General features: G+C 45.4%; 1 protein-coding gene across 1 annotated transcript in view; it reads left to right on the top strand.

The window, feature by feature from the left end:
- LOC111968391 (arf-GAP with SH3 domain, ANK repeat and PH domain-containing protein 3-like) overlaps positions 1–9173 on the top strand; it is a 78335-nt gene that overhangs the window by 33325 nt on the left and 35837 nt on the right. The window lies entirely within an intron of this gene.

Consider the following 9173-nt stretch of genomic DNA (forward strand, 5'->3'; position numbering starts at 1 on the left):
CTGAGCCTGGTCCACCTTAAATGACATGGTGTGGTGGTTATACTGAGCCTGGTCCACCTTAAATGACATGGTGTGGTCGTTATGCTGAGCCTGGTCCACCTTAAATGGCAGGGTGTGGTGGTTATACTGAGCCTGGTCCACCTTAAATGACATGGTGTGGTGGTTATGCTGAGCCTGGTCCACCTTAAATGACATGGTGTGGTGGTTATACAAAGAGAGGATTTGCATAGTAGCAATATCAAAAACAGGAAGTGTCCATAAATATTCCATAATTATAGATGACGCTTATAGACACACTTGTAATTGATGGGTCATTGAAAGAAATGCTGTAACCCCCCCCCCGCCCGGCCAGCCGACATATAGCTCAGTGGATGGGTCCTATTGTCCTAGACCTTACGCATGTTCATGAAAATAATAGTGCATAATCGACGCCCGTACAACACCTGGCTAATTTGAGTGGATCATGTAATAATCCGGCCCTAGTATAGGTTTTTCTGTTTAGACTGTAACAGCAACCTAAACAAATGAACTGGAATAATCATTATCTACTTTATACCAATACAAACATTGGTCTTAAGCTGGTAGTATGAACTGCTTTGTAGCTTTAAAGCTAACAAAATAGGTTTATGTTAAGCAGAGGCTAACATTAGGCTATAACTAAGCAAGCAAATGGTTTCTGATTGAATAATTACTACAACGGTCACCCACATACCGTTACTAGCGGCCAGCAGCTAGTTTGGCTAGCTAGTAACGTATCTCTTTAACTTGCAATAAATTACTTATCTGACAAAATCTAGAACCTTATTTCTAAAAATGTAGGCTCGCCTCTACCCGATATACCTACTGGCTATGATACTATACTACACGCCAGACTGGAACCATTTAACATCTGTTTTTGTTTGTAGCTACATCTTGCTTTGGCAGCGTTGTGTTCAAGTCACTCGGTTCCACTGACCGTGGCGTGTGCAGAAAGACCATCACTTTTTTCCAACTGATCTGTCGATGCGGCCTGCTAAATTCAGGGCATCAACGTAAACTTTTGTAGTCTCCGATGGCTAACACGTTATATCCTTCTCACAAACCATGGGGTGAAGGACTGTCAACACATTACTGAACAGCTCAGTTTAGCAGAAGCAATCCTACATGGCAGACAACACTGCAGAACTGATCTCCCCGGCATGTCCAGCCATCCATTATCATTAGTCCAAATCATGGCGTTAGCGGGAAGGTTCCTGGCTTTTTCCATGGTTTAAACCCACTTGTTCATAATTTTATAATTTTATTTTGTAGTTTATGGATGGAATACAAGTTTGTTATTAAGGGCACACTAAAGTTCACATGTTCCAGAAGAGCATTTCTGCAAAAAACACATTTTGGTAAAATGTTTTCAGTTCAAATGGCTCTCCTGTGGAGGTAGTGACGTGCGAATCGCCTAGTTTTCCTAACCAAGTCACCATATTCACTCCTGTGCTTACAATCATTTCCCCTTGGTGAGGAAATGAAGTAATTGAATTGAGAAGAACAGGCTAACACAATGTAGATTTTCCCAATGTGACAGCTGTTATTCAAAACAGAGGAAAATGGCGCATCAATCAGTTCTATATGTATTTATAAGCACTTTTCTTACATAGCCAATGTTTTACCAAAAGTCGCTATACAGTAAGCCCCAGCCTAAAACCCCAACATGTTGACGTACCTGTATATGAATGAGAATAAAGCCACATAGACACTACCAACAGTGACTATCATTCAGAGTAGTTCCTCCTGCCTTGAGATAAGAAGAGGGATGGGATGGCACGGTGCCCATGTTCTCTGTGTGTAGGTTTATAATGATCACATAGCCTTGGTTAAGAGCAAGAACTGGAGGAGGACTTAACCTGCCCAAGCGTTCATGTGTATGGTGTATATTTAAAGAGCATGTCCTTTTATCCCTGGGTGGTAGGGTCTTATATGATCTATTACGCCCTGTAAGATCTGAGGTGGAGGAGACTTTGCTGCACCAGCGTTCATGTGTAGGTGTACATTGTAGGACATGTCCTTTTCCCTGGTGATAGGGTTTATATAGATCATTAGCCCTGTAAGATCTGAGTGAGGAGGACTTTGACCGACTTTACTGGCACCAAGCCTCAGTTTTAATGGAATGTCTTTGGACATGTCCTAAAACAGCACATACATCGTGTAGTCCAACTGACGATAACAGGCATGATCTCAGCATGACTAACTAGATACGTCATTCATCTGAATTCGCAATTTGATCTTGGTATGCACACAGTTCTAAGCCAACAATAAATCATACAAATGATGGTGCACTCTGGGAAACATACTGGATTGAATCAAGTGAATCATAGCCATCCCATGGAATGTGACTCACTGGAAGAGTGCGACAACATTATAGAGGTCCTAAGGACCAATACAGGTTTTTGTGTTTCATTCGTTTAAAGTCGGAAAGTTGTGCTTGTCTGGTGTAGCTATGTGACCTCATTGCCTTCTCTCCCTTTCCTCTCTTCTCCCTCTCGTCCCTCCTCGCTCCCTCCTTCTTCCAGGTCCAGAATTGTGAACACTATAAGTCTCTTTTCCCTTGAGAATGTCTGAAGAGTGAGCTTATAGAGACCATCAGACTGAGGTAGAGTAACGCTACTGTAGTGTACACTACATAGTGGCAACACTTCTTGTCTCCTCTTACTGTGTCTGTAAAGTATCTAGGACAATAAGAAGGATCACACTAAGGGCCTCCGGGGCACAGCAGTCTAAGGCACGGCACATCGCCCAGTGTTGCCGGCGTCACTACGAGCCCTGGGTTGATCCCAGGCTGCTGTCACATGGCTGTGACCCGGGCGAGTTCCATAGAGTGCGCGCACAATTGGCCCAGCGTCGTCCGGCGTTCAGGGCAAGGGTTTGCCAGGCGAGCTTCTTTGGACTTCATCGCCTCTAGCGACTTCTTGTCGGCGGGCGGGTACTCTCAGGCTGACTCTGGTCTTCACGCTTGAACGTGTTTCCGTCCGAACCAAGTTGGTGTCAAATTGCTTCCGGGTTATAGCGAGGGCGTGTTAAGAAGCGCGGTTGGTCATGTATCGGAGCAATGACTTCGACCGTTTGCCTCTCCCGGGGCCAAAAGCTACAGGTACTCAGGGCTGGAGTTTTACAGGCCAGGTTCTTGTTCCTACTGTAATCAGAGTCATTCACCGCAGCACTAGGTTTTGTTATTGTACAGTAACCCCAGTGTTGAAAGTGGTCATATAAGGCGTGTATGAAGGGCCAGAAGCCTACTATTCACAGTCAACTGTAATCTAAGTTTGGGCCCGGGCATGGGATGTCGGTTTCTGTGCTGTACGTGTACAGCTTTCTGTACTAGTTTGTACTTACATCTCTTGAACTGACAGTGTTTGTTGACTGTCCACACTTCAGATATATAGACGCAGTGTTTATTTGACTTGTCGGGAGGGCGGGCAGCCCAACTGAACTATCGTTCTTCGCGTCTTCCTCTTCTTTAGGCAGTTGAAGAACAGTTGGAGAAGAGCGGGAAGGATTATGACATCAACGTGTGATGTTGATATCATTCTACCCAAATATTATGAGGGAAGTAGTCCTTCCATAGGGTGTGTGGCCTCTCAGAATAAATGAAAGAGAGTGTTACTGTACAACCATCCAGTCACTGTTTCGGGGTTTTTAAGTCAATGTAATATCAAGAATGCGGTTTTCCCTCCACTCTCCCTTATCCTTTCTCTCTTTCCTCACGAGTGAAATCAGTTGGAAGGAAGGGAGTTTGGTTACAGGGAATATGAGTTTTAAAATGGCCAAGATTAGGACAGTAATAACCTGGCTAATCCACCCCGTATCTCTTTCTATCATTCACACACAGACATCGCACACACTCAACACTCATCAAGGAACTATTCTAGCAGCATATTCTAATGCACGTCCTTCACTCGTCAGCATCTGTGTCCACGATGTTTGACGTCTGAGTCCGTCTCCATTTAAACAATAGCCTCTTTCTTCTATTGAAACGGTAATCAATAAAGATGCTTTACAGTACTAAGTCATCTACCATCGCTCTACCTCTCTCCTCTATCTGCTCTCTTCGGTCTCTCTACCTCTGTCTCTCTACCTCTGTCTCTCTTGCCTCTCTCTCTACCTCTGTCTCTTCTAACCTCTGTCTCTCTACTCTGTCTCTCTACTCTCTCTTCCTTCTCTTCAGTCCTTTTCTCACTCTCCTCTCTTCTCTCTTCCTCTCTCTCTCTCCTCCTCGCTCTCTACCTCTGTCTCTACCGTCTATTCTCCTTCTTGCTCTACTCATCTCTCTCTACGCTTCTCTTTCTTACATTTCTCTTCTCTACCTCTCTCTACTTACTCTCCTCTTATCTCAAGTGGGAAGCTTGGAGAAGGAGAGGAGGGACGAGAGCGTCCAGCCGGCTGATCAGGATGGTAGGGTACGACGGTGACGGGACGATCATGGGAGCGAGGAGAGGAGGACATCCAGCTGCAGATGTGTGAGGTGAGCAACAGAGCTTGGGACGGACACCCGTAGTAAAGTACCCATAGACCACTGATCTAAAGTTTGTAAATAGCAGTGGTGATAAGACCACTATACTAACACGCTAAGTACACTACACACTGCTAATACACTTACTACACTAGCATAGCAACACAACACCCACTACTCCCACTAACACTGCAATGCCGCTAACACCACTGCTACCGCTAGGCGCTAACACACCAGTACTAACGCTGCTAACACCACTCACTACGCTACGCCGATAACGCATGCACTACCGCACTAACGGCTAACCTCTGAATCCGCTAATTGCTGAAATCACCACTACCTACCACTACGGGCCTAACACTGCTATACCGCTAACCCACTACTACCGACCAACACCCCTACACTGCTACTACCACACTAAAACACTGTAATACCGCTAACACACTACTACCATTAACACTGCTAATACCACAATGGGCCGCCTAACACCACATATACTACTACACTTAACAGCACCTACTACTAGGCAAACGGCGCTATAATGACCACTTATTCACGCAATGCCACTAAATCTTCGGGTAGGTTTGGGGGATGGATTGATCTAACTATCTAGTGGCCATATGGACATTTCTCCCCTGAAGGCAAGATCGGTCTCAAGGTGGGGGAGGATGCAGCCACAGACAGACTGGTGAAATTAAAAATGTGAAGCAGATGGAATGGCACTGAAAGCCAATGCTAAGCTCAGTTTAAAGTCCCCACAGGTTACCTTTACGAGCGTAGGCGGAATTTACTCTTAGTTGGACTTCTGTCGAGCAGTGCTGAGATGGGTGGAGAGTAGAGAGGGAGAAATTCCCCCCCCCCTTCTCCAAAGGCCCTTTTTGTGGGTCATGTTCATATGGCACAAGAGAGAAACATTTGAAAACATGCAACTGAAAACCGAAAATAATTTTTTGTAAGTCGAGGTTGTACTAATTCCTTCCACTGGGCCACAAACGTCAGTTCAATCCAGATTGGATTTAATTTGTTGAGTTGTCACCATGTCATTGGATCTAGCCTTAAAAGATTGGGCTAAAAAACACCGTCTTTACGTGATTACTTTTTGCAATCCAATCTTGTTTCAACGATTGATTCACATCATCACACTAATCGCTGTTTGGTTAACTCGATGTGGAAACAACGCTTGATCTACAGTTTTTGGCCCAGTGGGCTGTTTCAGTCCGTTTGCCATTTGGTGACTAATAAAATGGACCCAGACAGCCGCAGACAGACAGTTTTTAAAAAGGCTTTATGGAGCAGCAGACACAGCCAGACTCAGTCATTCCTTTCCCAAAGCAGCAGAAGAGGCTCCTCAGCGGCTCTCCCAAGGCATTTCCCTTTTAAGCAACAATTTAAAACCACTTCAAAAGTTCAAAAACTGGATCAGGTAAAAAAAACACCCCTGCAACCTGTTCTATGCCGTGTCATGTTTAAGCCTATGTCCTGAGAGCATATTGTCATATGGCCAGGAGAGACTTGCTTCATATGAAGTCTGTATTTTCTGCTTGCCCATGTTCCTGACCAGGAAAACTCTGTGCCAAGTTACGTCTACAACTAAGAACCAGAGTGTTCCTGAACAGACAGTACATTTCTGACTACCATGATTTAAATCAGTCAAAATGATACCAACCGGGTTTATAACCACGTGTGACCGTTTCTGGATACCTGAAAACCAGGCTCTGTACACCATGTTACTCAATCCGTACTATCGTCCTTGGTTTCCAGTATTCTACTGAAGATCCAGGAGCTGAGGGTACGTCAGGTCCGAACCTGCTCCAGAGTCTCATCAAGTACTTCCAGGCCCAGCTCAAGTAAGTTCTCCTTCTATGCTTTAATGCCCTTTTTCACGCTACTGAGCCAAGCCGACTGTACTGCACTATAGTCTAAAAGAAAACCATTTTAAGAAAATGTAATTCGAACCGTACGTTTCTGGTTGGCCTATAGTGTGAATCGTAAGAGTACTCGCTGGACTCATTTGGCCTTATGGGAAGCGTATGGCTTTCATATCTCCCTGCTACTACTCATATGTAACAGCACAAGATCTTACTATCAGGATGTTACTTGTGTTTCCTGGTGTCAAATGTTGGTGCTGTTTGGTTTTGCTTCTTTACTAGTATTGCCACGCTACTTAACAATTTTGTTCCATATGTTATATGTGTTCTGTGTGGTGTGTGTGTGGTGTGTGTGGTGTGTGTGTGTGTGTGTGTGTGTGTGTGTGTGTGTGTGTGTGTGTGTGTGTGTGTACCTGAGTTTATGGTCGACATCCACCAATAGACTCAGTATTGTTGTATCGTCTCAGTTTTTTTTTCCAGGACCGGCTTGAAAGCTGCGCGAGAACCTTAGTCCCTTTGTGGAGAAGCTGCTACATCGGTGCACATGGTAGAACAACCGACTTGTTTTGTTTTGGTCTGTCTGTCTGTCTGTCTGTCTCACACACACACCAACACACACACCACAACACACACACAACACACAACACAACACAACACACACAACACACACACACCACTAACTACCAACTCAACTGGACCTTAGTCATCAGCTGCTACTGAAGTCCTGTACAGACACTAACAGATTATGCATCGCTGCAGACAAACCTCCTAGCCCTCAACCTCGTCTCTCCTCCCAGACTTTCCAACACACGGTCTGTCCATGACCGTGCAATTCCTATGCAATTCTATAACTGCTCCTTCATTCCTGAAAGGAAACCAAAATCTTTCCCCAATTTCATTGGAGGTACGGGCCTTATGCTATAATCGCCTAGACAGGCTTTCAAACCACCAGACATTTTCCTGCCCATATCCCCACTGCCAAACAGGAGACTATCACTCAGTACCGGTTATGTTGTCAGGGTTACATGGCAGTGGTGTGAAATATTTATGGTGTTGTGGTGGTTATACTGAGCCTGTCACCTTAATGACATGTGTGGTGGTTATACTGGCCTGTCACCTAACATGCTGGGGGTTCGTATACTGGACTGTCCACCTTAATGACATGGGTTGGTTGGTTATACTGAGCCTGGTCTCACACTTACAATGGCATGGTGTGTGGTTTACTGAGCTGGTCCCTTAAGGATGTGTGTCTTATGCTGAGCCTGGTCCACCTTAAATGAGCAGGGTGTGGTCGTTATGCTGAGCTGGTCCACCTTAAATGGCATGGTGTGGTCGTTATGCTGAGCCTGTCCACCTAAATGACGAATGGTTGGTCGTTTATGCTGAGCCTGGTCCCCTAAATGACATGGTGTGGTGGTTATGCTGAGCCTGGTCCACCTTAAATGACATGGTGTGGTGTTTACTGAGCCTGGTCCACCTTAATGACATGGTGTGTGGTTATCGGCTCGTTGTGGTCGTTATGCCTGACTGGTCCCCTTAATGACATGGTGTGGTGGTCTATACTGTGCTGGTCGCCTTAAATGACATGGTTGGTGTTATACTGAGCCTGTCCACCTTAAATGACATGGTGTGGTGTTATGCTGAGCCCTGTCCACCTTAAATGGCGGTGTGGTGGTTTATACTGAGCCTGGTCCACCTTAAAATGACATGGTGTGGTGGTTATGCTGAGCCTGGTCACCTTAAATGACATGTGTTGTTATATGAGCCTGGTCCACCTTAAATGACATGGTGTGGTCCGTTATGCTGAGCCTGGTCCACCTTAAATGGGCAGGGTGTGGGTGGTATACTGAGCCTGGTCCCACTTAAATGCATGGTGTGGTCGTTATGCTGAGCCTGGTCCACCTTAAATGACATGGTGTGGGTTATACTGAGCCTGGTCCACCTTAAATGACAGGTGTGGTTTATGCTGAGCCTGGTCCACCTTAATATGGATGTGTGTCGCTTATACTACTGAGCCTGGTGGTTGGTCGTTATGCTGACCTGGTCACCTTAAATGACATGGTGTGTGGTTTACTGAGCCTTTTCCACCTAGTGGTTTACTACCTAGTGTCGGTTACTCACTCACTCACTCACACACTCACACACTCACACACTCACTCTCATCTCACTCTCTCTCTCTCAACAGACCTTGAGTTTAATGAGAGTTCAGTGGTTCTTCTTGCTCTACATGGTTGGAAAAGGGCAAGCCTGGGCACGCTGTTTCTCAGGTTCAAGGAAGATTATGAAAGAAACCTGTTGGGACTTTTCCCGTCACCTAAACGTTTTTGTGTTGTTATCCTGTTTGATTTGGCAAGACAGCACAAATTGATATGGGGACCAGGCTAAGATGGGACCAGAAACCAAAGACTGTTCTAGTATGCTCTGTTACACTTTATTTTGCAACATTATGCAAAGCTTGGTTTAATAGCTGTCCACACCATTGATTGGGAAAATCAGCCAAGCTACCCATCCCAAATCCATTCTTTTTGAGAGACGTTGGCGTTGTGAAAAGCTAGTGCACGCCACGTACACCAGCAACTCCCTCCAAATGCTCCCAATATATTAGCCAATCAGTGTCTGTTTATATAGTAGCTACAGTAGATTGCATTCAGCTGATCTGTCTTGTGTGTGTGTGTGTGTGTGTGTTTGTGTTGTGTGTGTGTGTGTGTGTGTGTGTGTGTGTGTGGTGTGTGTGTTGTGTGTGTGTGTGTGTGTGTGGTGTGTGTGTGTGCGGTAGGTGCGTCAGGACCAGGAAGAAGAGTGAGACAAGCTCCTCCTCAGTACCG

Source organism: Salvelinus sp. IW2-2015, linkage group LG9, assembly GCF_002910315.2.
Source record: "Salvelinus sp. IW2-2015 linkage group LG9, ASM291031v2, whole genome shotgun sequence".
NCBI lineage: Eukaryota > Metazoa > Chordata > Actinopteri > Salmoniformes > Salmonidae > Salvelinus > Salvelinus sp. IW2-2015.